The following is a 15,451-nucleotide window of genomic DNA, read 5'->3' as shown; positions in this document are numbered from 1 at the left end:
CTAAAACCGGAAAAGACGGAGCGGTGGGCTTCAAAATAAAAGTTTTGGGAAATAAATTTCTCAAAAAAAAATCTCTAACCGGTCGCAATAATATCGCTTATCGCGATATTTTCGGGGGCAATTAATCGCCCAGCAAAATGTGTTATCGTGGCAGGCCTAAGCACCACACTCTGAAACTAGCTCTCCGGGTGGTATAGATGAGATTTCAAAGAGTTCTTCCAATAGTTTGGATGGAGATGTGTCAGGAAGCTTTGTCTCAATGTTGTCTGTAAAGTTTTTTTTTATCCAGAGTAACTTGGTGATCCTTTTCTGTGTTTTATTAAATAATGATTCAGATTTTGAGAAATTGTATTTTCATGGAGAACTGTGCAGCTGCAACAGATAGCACTTTAGTGATCATTTTCTGTAATCCAATTTTATTTTTATTTTTTTTATATAAATCTCAAGGCCCCCCCTGTCATGTCTCTGCGCCCCCCCTGGGGGGCGCGCCCCCCACTTTGAGAAACACTGCCCTACACAATCAGAGAGTGAGAGAGAGAGTGAGAGAGAGGATAGAGAGAGAGAGATAGAGAGAGAGAGAGAGAGAGAGAGAGAGAGAGAGAGAGCGAGCGAGCGAGCGAGAGAGAGAGAGAGAGAGAGAGAGAGAGAGAGAGAGGAGAGAGAGAGAGAGAGAGAGCGAGAGTGAGGGAGAGAGAGAGGGAGAGAGAGAGGGAGAGAGAGAGGAGAGAGAGAGAGAGAGAGCGAGAGAGAGAGAGAGAGAGAGAGAGAGAGAGAGAGAGAGAGAGAGAGAGAGAGAGAGAGAGAGAGAGACGAGAGCGAGGGAGAGAGAGAGGGAGAGAGAGAGGGAGAGAGAGAGGGAGAGAGAGAGAGAGAGAGAGCGAGAGAGAGAGAGAGAGAGAGAGAGAGAGAGAGAGAGAGAGAGAGAAAGATCGCGACTCACCAGCTTGTTGTTGTTAAATGACAGCAGAGCAGGCAGCAGGGCTTGATAAAGTATAATCCACTCCATGGCATTGTCACTTTGTTAATTGAAACGTGGTGGGCTTGATAAAGTGTATAATCCGCTGTTGATGATGTATATCCAGAACACTGTCCACTGTCCACCAGACTGCATCCGCCATATACTTAGCTGTTAGCACCACAACAAGACAGTTTGTCCATTTCCGCGTCGAACAGACTGCAAACTACCTGGCGTTCTATCGCCATGCTCTAAGACAAACTCTAACCTTAACCAACTTTGAAAGAGTGCCTAAGCTTAACCGTCGAAAGAACTTGCAGTCACGCTCTAAATAGCTGCATCTCAGTCACAACAACACAACTCTCTCCCGAATAAGCTAGATTTGGAACATTAGAAAGTGGATTCGGCCAATCAAAGATCGTCTCCGCGAAATGCTGCTACGAAAAAAAAACTGACGTCGGCCAATCAGAGAGCGTCTCCGCGAAATGCGGCTACAGAAATTCTAGACGCTGCTGCCTAGACCGCTTCAAATCGCGCCCGGATTCCAACATAATAGTCATATTTCAACGCACAACGCGTTACGCACTGATTGGCTGTGACGGATACAGCGATCGAACAGTGACGCGCACTCAGAGCGATATCGCGTCTAGCCCGGGCCAAGAAATTAAAAAAAATACAAAAATAAAAAAAAAGTTAGTCACTTCCTGTTCCTGAAAACGAGTATTTTTTATTTTATATAGTAACGTTATATTGTGCATTGGAAACACAAACATACTTAAAATTAGTAAATATTATTCATTTTAAACATGTTTATATTATTTATAGGGCTATAAAACAAAAAACTAAAAAATTATTGTTCTTGTTCTCATATAACCAGGGCAGGGCCTGAGGGGGTGCGGCCGCCACTGGTTTTACCTATACTGCTCCAAGTCAGTAATATGGGGAAAGGAGGGGGAACATAGGGGAGGAAAATAGAAGGATTCACTGAACGGGAAATATTATGAAACACACATGTTATCACGCTCAAAGGAAATGAAAATAAAACAAAATGTGAGCCCACAATTACCAAAACAAAATCCCTATGCTAATGCCGGCATGTAATGTTTGGGGTCTGTAATTAGCAACGTTAACTTCGCCCGCGGCTGCACCACACTGTGTATGATGTAAGGATCCGGAGCATAGCGTTTATACTCATCAAAAATGGCCGCCTCGCCGCGCCACTGTTGTCCGTGAGGCAAGATGGCGTCGAACACTCTCGGCGAGAACACCAGCAGGCGGAGCTGGAGCAGAGAGGCAGTGTTGGCTGAGAGCGTGTGCTGGGCGATGCCGACCTCTGCTGGTCGGCGCACACTCTCGTGCTGCAGGCAGCCAGGTGCAGAGCTGATGCAGGACGCCGGTGAAGACAGCTGCTGACGGCCGGAGCAGACTGTTTGCAGGTCCAACCGTATCTGGCTCGCAATCTATACCGGCACAGTAACTGCTATAACCCGACTACTGTGAACTCAGATATAGTATTAGCCGCACGCTATCTATACCGCTCACTGTAACTACTATAACTCGAGTACTCCTATGCTAACCCACCGTTGCTCTGGTGGGGCTCTCTGATGGTTCCTCCACGGGGCTTCCACGGCACCTCCCGTTTTAGCTGCGACTGTTCACAACAACGATCCAAGCAGCAGAGACTCTCCTTCCGGCTCTCTCCCCCATATATGTCCTTGCATCTCTCTCTGTCTGCTACTGCCCCCTGCTGGTCCCGCCTGCCAGTCACACCAGGGAAGGATGGTGAAAATAATCCAATAGTTATAATCCATATTCCAGTGCTCTTCGGAAGGGGACGCTTGTGTCATTGTTCGTGTGAATGTCAATGAAACTAGTTAGAATGTCTTGGTGTAGAAAGGGGAGACAAAAGGCAAGTCAGCAGCTCTGAATAATAAGCAATACTTCAGGCTGCTACATTTCCCCCTACTTTAAACTTGCTAAGTCCTCTGCAAGTTAACAACAAAACACCAACCAACGCATGCATGAAAACGGTCCTGAGACCAACAGTTTCCCGCATAGATCGACAATCACACATTATGCTAACAGTTTTACACACTCCTTCATGAGTTGGACACACTGTTCAGCAAACACACTTTTGAGCACGTAGTCCTGGCGATACCGAGCGGGTAGCCGACCTCTGGTGCTCCTCTGGGGCCGAGTGGGCTCCACTCTGGGGGGTTCCACCTCTCCCACCTCCGACTCCGTGTCGGATTCTTCAGTGTCCGTCGGCGGGTCATGGACCACAGCCGCGCCCTCCGGGGCCATCGGTGGACCGCCCACGACCTCCTCTTCGACTCCGTCTCCGCCGCCTTCCGCCTCCTCTCCTGAGGGGGTCGACTCCACCTCTGACTCGGCACTCGCAGCCTCCTCAGGGGCGTCCCGCAGGGGCCCGGGATGGTTACACGCCCTAGGATGCGGTTCCCGCCGGTGCCCGAAAGCACCTCCGATGTCTGATTCGGACGAGCTCCGCGGTGCCACCGGGATCTGTCGAGGGGCCCTCCCCCGCACTTCCGGGTCAGAAACCGGGAAGGGACAGGTCTTGAGCTGGTCTCGATGCACGGTCCTTTCTGGACCCCCTGCTTCGGGCCTGACCGTGAACACGGGTGTCCCTTCGTGGCTCTGCCTAACCACCACATACGCCGTAGGCTCCCACTTGTCCTGTATCTTATTACGGCCGCGGATTCGGTGGTCGCGTACCCGGTCTCCGGCCCGCAGGAGTGCACCTCTGCTCTTCCTGTCGTTAATTCTCTTGCGTCGATGAGACGCCTGCTTCGCCGTGGCCTCAGCAGCCTCCGCAGCGGCCTTTAGTCGCTCATGGTGACTCTGCACCCACTCGTCTAGGTCCGCCGCCCCCTCCTCGATGACGTCTCTGCCCCCCAGGACATCCCGGGGCATCCTAGCATCCCTCCCAAAGAGTAGGTAGAAGGGAGAGTATCCCGTGGAGGAGTGCACGTGGCAGTTGTACGTAAGTACCAACTCGGGTAGGTGCTCCTTCCAGTCCCGCTTCTTCTCCGCGGGCAGACTACGCAGCATGTCGTGCATTGTCCGATTGAACCTCTCGCATTGCCCAATCCCCTGGGGGTGGTAAGGCGTGGTACGTCTCTTTGAAATCCCGTACAGTCGGCAGAGCTCCTTGATGACGCTCGACTCGAAATTTCGCCCTTGATCGGCATGGAGTCGGGCAGGGCAACCGTAGTACACAAACCAGTACTTGATGATGGCAGCGGCGGTGGTCTTCGCAGTCTGGTCTTTGGTCGGTACGGCAATAGTGAATCTGGTGAACATATCGGTCAGCACCAGTACGTTCTCGTAGCCACCCGCCGACCTCTCCAATACGGTGAAGTCCATGGCCAGGACCTCCATGGGTGCCGTCACGTTAGTGCAGGTCATCTGGGCCTGGGCTTTAGGGAACACGTCAGAGGCTAATGCACATCGCTTGCATTGCTGCACCCATTGCTTCACCTCTTCTGCCATTCCGATCCAGTAGTAACCTCGCCTCATCAGGACCACCGTCCCTCGTCCCCTGTAGTGTCCCGCGTCTTCGTGCTGGGTCTCGTAGATCCTCCTTCGCAGGGCTGTGGGCACCACCAGCTGGAGAACCTCCTCTCCATCCCGGGGATCGCTTACGCGCCGAAACAGCACTTGTTGGTGCAGACGGAATCGTTCCCACTGCCCGTATAACTTGCGGAGTTTCGGGTCTCCTTCCTTCAGCTGTACTTTAGTGGGAGGGATCCCCTGTGTCACCGCCCGCCACACCGGACCCAACTCGGGGTCGTCTGCCTGGAGCTGCCGCATTTCCGCCCAGTCATATCCGCTGTTCCCCTTCTGTGCCGCTATCCGTCGTGCACCGACACTCGAGACCTCCCGCGTCTCCGTCGGTCTCCCGGGGCACAGCTGGGCCCGTACTTCCTCCGCTGGGACCACGACGTAGCCCTCGCGGGCGACTGGGGCGGGGACGGACAATGGGGCGGCCCGTTCCTGGAGACCCTGACGGGTGTGGGTGCCGGCCGCGGGTATCATTAGGAAGTCCTTTTCAGTGTCTTCCACTTCAGGTTCTGATTGCATCGGCATGCGAGACAGAGCGTCTGCGTTCTGGTTGAGTCGACCAGGTTTGTAGTGCACCACGAAGTCGTACTCCGCAAGCTGAGCGTTCCACCGCTGCTCCACTGCTGAGATCCGTGCCGAGGTGCCTCAGCGGGTTGTGGTCGGTGATCACGGTGAACTGGGCGTACATCAAGAGGTCTCTGAACTTCTCAGTGACTGCCCACTTCAGGGCGAGGAGTTCCAGCTTGAACGCACTATAATTTTGGTCATTCCTTTCGGACCCACGCAGGCCTCGGCTCGCGAAGGCGATGACCCGCTCCACTCCCTCTTGTTTCTGACTTAGTACCGCTCCCAGTCCCAAGTAACTCCCGTCTGTGGTCACTATGAAGGGGAGCTGGAGGTCGGGGTAGGCCAGCACCGGGGGTGCCAGGAGGCACTGCCGCAGGTGGTCGAAGGCCGTCTGACACTGCGGAGTCCACTTGAAGGCCTCGGGCCGGCCTTTGGCGAACCCCTTCTTTTCTTTCCCCATCAGGGCGTGCAGCGGCTGGGCCACCTGTGCGAAGCGGGGCACGAACCGCCGATAGTAAGACAGGAACCCGATCACCTGCCTCACTTCCTTCGCTGAGCGTGGCGCCGGCCAGTCTTCCAACGCCTTCACTTTGTCGGTGTCGACCTGTATGCCGGCCGCGGAGACGACGTGTCCCAGGAACTTGACTTCGGTCTTCAGAAGGAAGCACTTCCGGGGCTTGAGTTTGAGCCCATGCTCCCGAAGTCGTCCAAACACCAGGTCCAACTTCTGACAGTGGCTCTCGAAGTCCCTGGCGAACACCAAGACGTCGTCTAGATAGACGAGTAGGACGTCGAAGGCCAGGTCTCCCAGCACGGCGGTCATCAGCCGCTGGAATGTCGCTGGTGCGTTGCACAGCCCAAAGGGCATACGGGTCCACTGGTAGAGGCTGAAGGGCGTCGTGACTGCCATCTTCTCTTGGTCTTCTTCTTTCACCGCCACCTGGAAGTAGCCGGCGGTGAGATCGAACGAAGAGAAGATCTTGGCCTGCCCCAAGGCGTCTAGGGACTCCTCGATGCGAGGTAGGGGGTACGCGTCCATGTGCGTCACGTGATTTAGGCGGCGGTAGTCGCAGCAGAACCGCACGGAGCCATCCTTCTTTATGACGATCACGGCTGGTGACGCCCACGGACTGCAGCTCTCTACTAGGACACCCTGGTTCACCAGGTCTTGTACGTGTCTCTTCACTTCTTGGAACACGTGGGGCGGTATTCGGCGGTGTCGTTGCTTGACCGGGTGTGCGTCACCAGTGGGAACGTAGTGCGTGATGGTGGTTGTGTAACCATAGTCCCCGTCGTCGACGGAGAACACCGCCTTGTGTTTCTCCAGCACTTGATTTAGCCGGCTCACTTGGGCCGGTGTGAGATCCTGCAGGTTCGCCTGCACGGCCACGGCGAGCCCGCGGATCTTCCCGTCCGGCTCCGCCTCTGGCGGGCTGGCTCGAGTCTCAATCGCCGTCACTCGGACGCCTCCGTCTACTTCCTCCACGGTCACCCTCTCCTGGGGCCTTACCTGACGGGGGCAGTGAAGCTCTGCCAGCCTGGACCGGGGTCGGAGCACCATCTCGACGTCGGTCGGGTTCAACACCCGCACAGGCACTCTCCCCTGTCGGGCGTATGTCACCACGTTCGCCACCAATAGTCCGGGAGGCAGGTTGGCACTCGGCGTATTCTCTAGCATCACGGGACGCCGCATCCCCGCTGTCGTCTCGCAGCGGCCTGAGACGACCACTTCGCTGTGCGGGGGAATGACCACAGACTCTCTGCCGGCCACCTTGACGTACCCCATCTTTCCCGGGGCGGTACACTCTCGGCCTTCTTGGGCCAGGACGGCGACCACACGGCGGATGGCGATGCTTCTAGCGTCGACACGTCTTCGGTTCACCGGCCGCATCCCCTTGATCCCTGCGAACAGGCCCAGAAGTCCCTGGACGGCGTCTCCTGGGTCCCCTCGGCCTGGGTCGTCTTTTAGTATGAATATGCATTTCCCCGTGAATGTCATCTCTAGGCACTTCACTTCGGCGTAGAGACACCCCACCACTGGGATCTCCAACCCGTTGGCGGCGATGAGAGTGATCCAGTTGGCGGGGGTCAACTTCGACTTCGGGAAGTGTCTTCGAAAGTGGCTCTCGTACATGGTGGTGACTTCGGCGCCGGTGTCGAAGAGACAGCGGGTCTCGACCCCGTCGATCTGGACATCTAGTGTGAGGCATTCCCCTTGCACGTCTTGCGTCTCGGTGTCCTCCGCGGCCGAGTCGGCGACTCCGGTTACGACGGCGTCGACTGTCCTTCGTGTTCCGGGTCGGTACCCTGACGAGCCCAGAGCTTCGGGGTTGGGAGTAGAGGCGGGGCGTGGCTCGCCGGCCGAGCGGGGGCAGTCTCTGCTGATGTGGCCCGGCTGATTGCAGGCATAGCAGATCAGCCGGCCGTCTTCGTCTCGGCTGGGCTCTCGTGTGGCGGCGGTCGCGTTGTCTCGGCGTCGCCGTCCGGTGGCGCCTCTCCGGGGCGCGTCACGTTCCTGTGAGAAGGTCTGGGCTAGTTGCTCCTGGCGTGCACCTAGCCGCTCCATTCCTGCCTGGATCTGTTTAATAGTGTCCCGCAGCGTGTCCACGCTTGGCGGGGTCTCTCGTCCCTCCCCGGTTGCGGCGTGGACCAAGCCCCGGGGGGGACCCTTGTCGGTGGGGAGGACCAGCTCGTCTTCCGTCCAATCGATCGCCGCCTGCAGTACCTGGGGAAACGGCCGCGTCCCGTCCTCCCTCATGTACTTCCGCATTTCTCTCCTCAGGGCCTCGTCTCGGAGACCCACCACAAACCGCTCTTGTAGCAGGGCGGTGGCGTCGGCCACCAGCGTAGGCGCCCGACGTCGTAGGCGACGGATCCTCTCCTGCAGGTCATAGGCGAACTGGCGTACGGTCTCACCGGCGGCCTGTCTTCGGTCGAAGAACTCCCCCAGTCGAACGCTGACCGGGACCTTGTCCCCATAGGTTTCCTTGAGGAGCGCGAACAAGCCTTCCGTGTCTGGGATAGTTCCGGAAGCGTACCATCTGCTTCGCTTCGTCTTTGAGGTGAAGCTGTACGACCTCCGCTTGTTCCTCCGCGGGCACTCGACTGGCACGGAGATGGGTCCTCATGGCCTGGATCCAGTCTTCCACAGGCAGTTCCCCTCTCTCCTTTTCACCCCCAAATTCGCTGCACTTCCGCTCTCGTTGGACGTACACCACCGGGAGGGGCGCTGGAGGGAGCTGTAGGATCATGGCCTGTGCCGCTGCAAGCGACTCTTGTCGCCTGGCCCGTTCCAATTGCTCGTGCTGGTGGTCAAGGACGCCCGCCTGGTCTTGGAGTTTTAAGAACTCCACTTCGGCGGTCAAGGTCTGCACTGTCTCGGCTTCCCTTCCTTCCTCTTTGAGCGGGGGCGGCGAGTCATCTCCTTGCTTCACCCGGGACGGCCCGGCTTTGGCCTCCGGCTTCGGGGTGTCGCTGTCTGACATCTTAGGTCTCTTGGTCGTCACTTACGAGGGAGTGGAGTAGGATGTAGATCCTGTTCGTGACGGCAAATGTAGCAGGGTGGATTATCCCTGCTTCGTGGGAACTGTGGTGCACGGTCACTAGGTAGCGAGACACAGTAGCACTCTGGCACAGTAGCACTCCGTCTTTGGGGTCCGGAGCGTCAACTGGAGGCTGGCAGTGGGAGTGTATGAGGCCCAGGATTTACAAACCTGGTCCGGTACTCTGGTCTTCCTCCCTCTCTCTTGGGCAGTCAGCAGTACTCCCCAACACACCCTCACTCTCCACAATTGTCTCCTTAGCCCCCCCCACACCTAATGACTGGATGGTAAAGAAATAACTTGGTTCCCCCCGCAAGCAGTACCCTCCCTCAGTAACACCAGAAACCTTACAGTGGGAAAGGGAAGGTTGAATAGGAAGGGGTTAATAATGGATATATTACCCGCATCAAAGGGTTAGGGTTAGGCTCAATAAAAGACATGCACACCGTGCTCCCGTTCAGGCTGAGTATTGTAATAGCATTGGCCTAGTTACAACATAGCTACGGCTGGTGATTGTTGCACCATGGGTATCCTCATACAATGCTTGCAGTCTGGTAATTACATAATTACACCTAGGCACCAAGTGCTCTCACTGTACACGGACCAAGTACTGTCCACTGTACACAGACCAAATACTGCCCACGTCTGGGCTGGACACAGTATCTACCTTCCCTAAGGGTTTTACCTATACTGCTCCAAGTCAGTAATATGGGGAAAGGAGGGGGAACATAGGGGAGGAAAATAGAAGGATTCACTGAACGGGAAATATTATGAAACACACATGTTATCACGCTCAAAGGAAATGAAAACAAAATGTGAGCCCACAATTACCAAAACAAAAGCCCTATGCTAATGCCGGCATGTAATGTTTGGGGTCTGTAATTAGCAACGTTAACTTCGCCCGCGGCTGCACCACACTGTGTATGATGTAAGGATCCGGAGCATAGCGTTTATACTCATCAAAAATGGCCGCCTCGCCGCGCCACTGTTGTCCGTGAGGCAAGATGCCGTCGAACACTCGGCGAGAACAGGCGGAGCTGGAGCAGAGAGGCAGTGTTGGCTGAGAGCGTGTGCTGGGCGATGCCGACCTCTGCTGGTCGGCGCACACTCCCGTGCTGCAGGCAGCCAGGTGCAGAGCTGATGCAGGACGCCGGTGAAGACAGCTGCTGACGGCCGGAGCAGACTGTTTGCAGGTCCAACCGTATCTGGCTCGCAATCTATACCGGCACAGTAACTGCTATAACCCGACTACTGTGAACTCAGATATAGTATTACCCGCACGCTATCTATACCGCTCACTGTAACTACTATAACTCGAGTACTCCTATGCTAACCCACCGTTGCTCTGGTGGGGCTCTCTGATGGTTCCTCCACGGGGCTTCCACGGCACCTCCCGTTTTAGCTGCGACTGTTCACAACAACGATCCAAGCAGCAGAGACTCTCCTTCCGGCTCTCTCCCCCATATATGTCCTTGCATCTCTCTCTGTCTGCTACTGCCCCCTGCTGGTCCCGCCTGCCAGTCACACCAGGGAAGGATGGTGAAAATAATCCAATAGTTATAATCCATATTCCAGTGCTCTTCGGAAGGGGACGCTTGTGTCATTGTTCGTGTGAATGTCAATGAAACTAGTTAGAATGTCTTGGTGTAGAAAGGGGAGACAAAAGGCAAGTCAGCAGCTCTGAATAATAAGCAATACTTCAGGCTGCTACATATAGATGGGATGGGACTCGCGTGGAGCGAGCAACATTTTTCCTTTTTCTTTTTTGCTTGCACGCAAACGGTGCACGCAAACGGTGCTGTCCAGGTTCTGATTTCATACAATACACACACCCACTAGGCTACTACAGCGAGCCCCACTCATTTCATATAGTGCAAATTAGTTGTTCAAATGAAGACATCCAACATGATTAACCATTGTCTTACCTTAATGCAACAAAAAAAAATCTACGTTTCGCGCATCAATGATCTTTTCTGCTTTAAGTTTGTCTGTGAGATCACTTTCAATGTGAAGCTGCTTTGAAAACAATGTACATAGTAGCTCTAAAAAGTGTGCACGATTTGATTAACTCTGACTCAGTCTCATCATGCACTCGTAGAGCAAGCCCTTGGCCTCAGGTGATCCGTGTTATGCCCAGGCGGCATGTAACTTGGAATGGCTGATTTGCTAAATGTACTTGTCCTTAATGGAACAGCCAAGTCACCCAGTACAACAGTTCTGGTGAACCTGGAGGTGAAAATCGGAAAGTGGGGGTGGGGCTAGACCAGGGGAGGAAATTAGGCCACTTTACTCGCCAAATGCGAGTATTTTTTACGTTTGGCGAGTGATTCATGAAGACCACTCGCCAGTCTGGCGAGTTGACAGTGCCACGAGAGCACTGCACAAGACCCGCGGACATATATAATGTTTAATAAAAGTTCCCGCAGTACTGGCCAACCCGCGGACATATATAATGTTTAATAAAAGTTCCCGCAGTACTGGCCAACCCGCGGACATATATAATGTTTAATAAAAGTTCCCGCAGTACTGGCCAACCCGCGGAAATATAGAATGTTGAATAAAAGTCCCGTGGTACTGGCCATCAGTCAAGGAAGCACTCGCAAACAGATAACGTTAAACACAGAAGATGGAAAACAGACAGACTGAGCAACGGGGAACTGCATCCAGGCTAGTACAACTCTCGAGTCCAAGGCAAGGACACATTTAAATTACAGAGGTGTATGTTAGTCTATTGCGCACCGGACTACGACGTAAGGTTAGACATTTTATTTCATGCTCAAAAGCCCCTGGCTTGCACATCGCAGTCACGAAAGGGGCTAGCTCAACCAGTGCACAACAGCAGACCAACCCAACTGACGTTACCACAACACTTGACGGTACTTCAAGTTCACAGCACTGTCGTAAGGCCACCGTGCCGTCTTAAAGGCACAGTGAACACTCGGATGCATACACAACATTGACGTGGCTTGACAACCGAGGTTCAAAGTTAACTTGATTGACTGATTGAAAACTTTATTAACAGATTGCAGAATGGGTACAATACAGTACGGCTCAATACACACAATTGTTAAGGGGATGCAGACCAGAGAAAGACTTTCGTCTTGTTTACATCAGGGTCCCCCATTTTCAATTCATCATAACATATGACATACACGACATACAGATAGACAGTACTGCTACATCTATACATTTCACATCTATCTATCTATACACTTCACAACATACTTCGGTTTTTTTCTTTCACTGCCCAACCCAGTCCAACCCAGCATCTTTCACTGCCCAGTTCAGCCCAACCCAGTCCAGAATAGATCCCTCTTTCATGTTAATATGTGTTATGCTAATATTGTGAAGAATAGAGACTGTTATTAATGTTTTATGCTAATAAATATTTTAAAGAGTAGAGACACGGTGTGATTATTACTATGATTGAAAATCAATTTAGACGAAGACATACAAAGAAGTAATTATCACAATTAGCGATTTTTTTGGGCTGGTAAAAAATCAGTTTGTCTGGTAAAAAAAATCAGATACTCGCCAGTTGGCTGGTAAGCCAAAAAGTTAGTTTCCTCCCCTGGGCTAGACCATGGAGGATTTTGAAGACCAGACTGGCATCGGTTAGTTTGATGATGCGGCGTGATTGGTTACTGCCTGCAGTCTGGAATGTTAAACGGCCACCACACCTACTGCCATGACACCTTGGTTGGCCGACCCTTGCGTATTGTCACCACCGGGCTGCAGCAGCACACACACACACAATATCGTAGCAGTGGCGGCCGCTGGGTACTTCGCCACTAGGGGCGCTATACCAAATATTTTGTACAGTACAGTACTGTACCACGCAAGACTCATGGCAAGACGTGAGCGATTCGACTCACGCTCACGGCAATGAATCGGCTCTTATGAACGAGTCGCTCAGCTGTTACTACAACAACACACAACCAGTCAAATAAAGTATAGTCTAGACTCTAATTCACAACTTGAAACACAATATATAAATAGAAAAGTTAGAAACAAAACTCGCCCTGTCTCCAGAGTCCAAACACAGGCAGATATCTCCCTCTCTCCTTCTCTCTCTCACACACAGCGCGACGTGGAATTGATTCGTTACACAATCAGACCTATTATATACCAAGAATAACTTCAGTATGAGTACAGGGCTGTACACATATTTTGCATATTGTTAAACGAGCCAAGGCTAGCTATTAAACTATCGATATGAATCGAAAATCTGGGACCCTGATGTAAACAAGACAAACGTCTTTCTCTGGTCTGCATCCCCTTAACAATTGTGTGTATTGAGCCGTACTGTATTGTACCCATTCTGCAATCTGTTAATAAAGTTCTCATTCATTCATTCATTCAAACATAGACGATATTGAACAAGCCATAATCCACGTATTTTCAATCCGAGAGAGCTGCAGTAGTTAAATCAATGAGCCATCGACATAGTCAGTGTGGTAAGTAACGTTATTATTGCATCCAAGATTGATACACGGCTGGCTAGGCAGTTGGTAGTCATAGTCTTGTGTTATAAAATAAATAAACAATCAGCAATGTCTCGCTTCATGAATGGCCAGCAGTAGTACTGCTCCTAAAAAAAACTATTTACAAACGTTAACGTTAAGCACACAGAGAGAGAGAGAGAGAGAGAGAGAGAGAGAGAGAGAGAGAGAGAGAGAGAGAGACTCACTGTTTAGTTGAAACGTCCAGGGCAGGAGAGCTTGATAAACGTGTATAATCCGCCATATAGCTTGTTAGCCAAGTGTTAGCTCAGCTGAGCTCGTTAGCACAACACTCAACAAGTACATTCCTTTGTCCATTTCCGCTCGAACAGACTGCAAACTACCTGGCGTTCTATCGCCATGCTCTGAGACAAACTCTAACCTTAACCAACTTTGAAAGAGTGCCTAAGCTTAACAGTCTAAAGAACTTGCAGTCACGGCACGGCACGCTCTAAGACAAACAACAGTCCTAGACCAACCTAGGAACCAAGCTAGAAGCTAGAATTGGAACATTAGAAATTGGATTCGGCCAATCAGAGATCGTCTCTGTGAAATTCTGCCATGGAAAAAAATACTGGCGTCGGCCAATCAGAGAGCGTCTCCGCGAAATGCGGCTATGGAAATTCTTCACGGAAGTTCACGCTGCTGCCTAGACCGCTTCAAATCGCGCTCGGATTCCAACATAATAGTCATATTTCAACGCACAACGCCGTATGCACTGATTGGCTGTGACGGAGACAGCGATCAAACTGTGACGCGCACTCAGAGCGCTATCGCTTCTAGCCCGGGCGAGAAATACGAAAAAATAAAAAAAATAAAAAAAACGTGATGTCACTTCATGCTCTGGAAAACGATGTTTTTTTAATTTAGATAATAACGTTATATTGTGCATTGGAAATACAAACATACTTAAAATGAGTAAATATTATTAATTTTAAACATGTTTATATTATTTATAGGGCTATAAAACACAAAAACGAAAAAGTTTTATTGTCTTCTTCTCTGATTTAACAGCAGCTGGCCAGCAGGTGGGTCGGCGCCCTAGCGCCCCTAGTGGTAGAGCCGCCACTGTATCGTAGCCTAGGCTGCCTATAATAATGCGCAGACTGGGGCTGCTGGTTTAGGTCGGCATAGCCTCACCTGGCCTTACATACCCGCCGCCTATGGTCGTATCTCCCAAATGCAGTGAAGTAACACACGTTTAGTTAAACAAAGACATCGTTATTAACCAAAAACATTCGGGAGGGGGAGGAAGGAAGAGTGGGGCATAGTGTAATGTCCTATGGACATTAATGTCCTAATGTCCCGTGCGCGGGCGTTTGGCCTTCGCCCATATTACGACTGCACCCCTGACCTCAAGTGAGAAATAGTTCCTCTACTGAACATTTAAAAATGTCAACATTAGCTAAAGAAACAAGTAGCCTACCCTTGACTCAGAAAACGATATTAAACAGAATAATATGGCTGTATATACTTCAGAAGTAGTATGATATCTAGACTTGGTCCTCAAAATTAATGTAAGTGAATGAGGAGCCTGCCACCTGGGAGAAATGATGATGGACGACAGGAGCAGCAGTGGTCGCTAGCTTACTTGTAGATGACTACGTTTAGATGGAGTTAAGCCTGACAAGTTCTACTGAAGTGAAATATCCCTTTAAGGTTTATGTAAGGGATATTATTAGAACTTTAATCCCATTATACAACATTCAAAGCACATTCTATTCACAGTCTGCTGTCATGACAACTAAGTATATGTAATTTTAACCCATTTCACTTCAGTGAAATCATTCATTATTCAATGGTTTTGTGTGCGTGTGTGTGTGTGTGTGTGTGTGTATGCACATGTGCCTGTATGTGTCTATATGCGTGTGCTTACATGCATGTATGCATCCATCTGTGCACGCTCGTGCCTGTGAGAGAACAAATTGGTCCATATGTAACAGATGGTACCGTGAGGCGCAGTCACGATGGACTCCAAGTGTTGTGAAGTGACTGTGGTGAGTAGCGGTACTGCGAGTTAAACTAGCTCTCCCTTAATTTAAAGGTCCCATGTTTTGCTATTCCTTTCACTATTTGGGCAATGTTACACAATTCCTGTGAGTCTATGGAACACATCTGTAAGGTTTTTTTCAAAAAAATTCATTGTTTTGTATTTCCAATCAAGTACTCTAAAACAGCATTTTTCCACTTCAAGATTTCAAGCTGTTTTGGGCTGGGCTCCGCCCATAAGCGCTTTGAGTGACAGTCACCCACACAGTGTGATACATGTATACGAGAGAGAGCGAGAGAGAGAATGAGCG

Source organism: Notolepis coatsorum (genome assembly GCF_963971535.1).
Source record: "Notolepis coatsorum genome assembly, chromosome: 2".
NCBI lineage: Eukaryota > Metazoa > Chordata > Actinopteri > Aulopiformes > Paralepididae > Notolepis > Notolepis coatsorum.
This window is presented reverse-complemented; position numbering follows the sequence as displayed.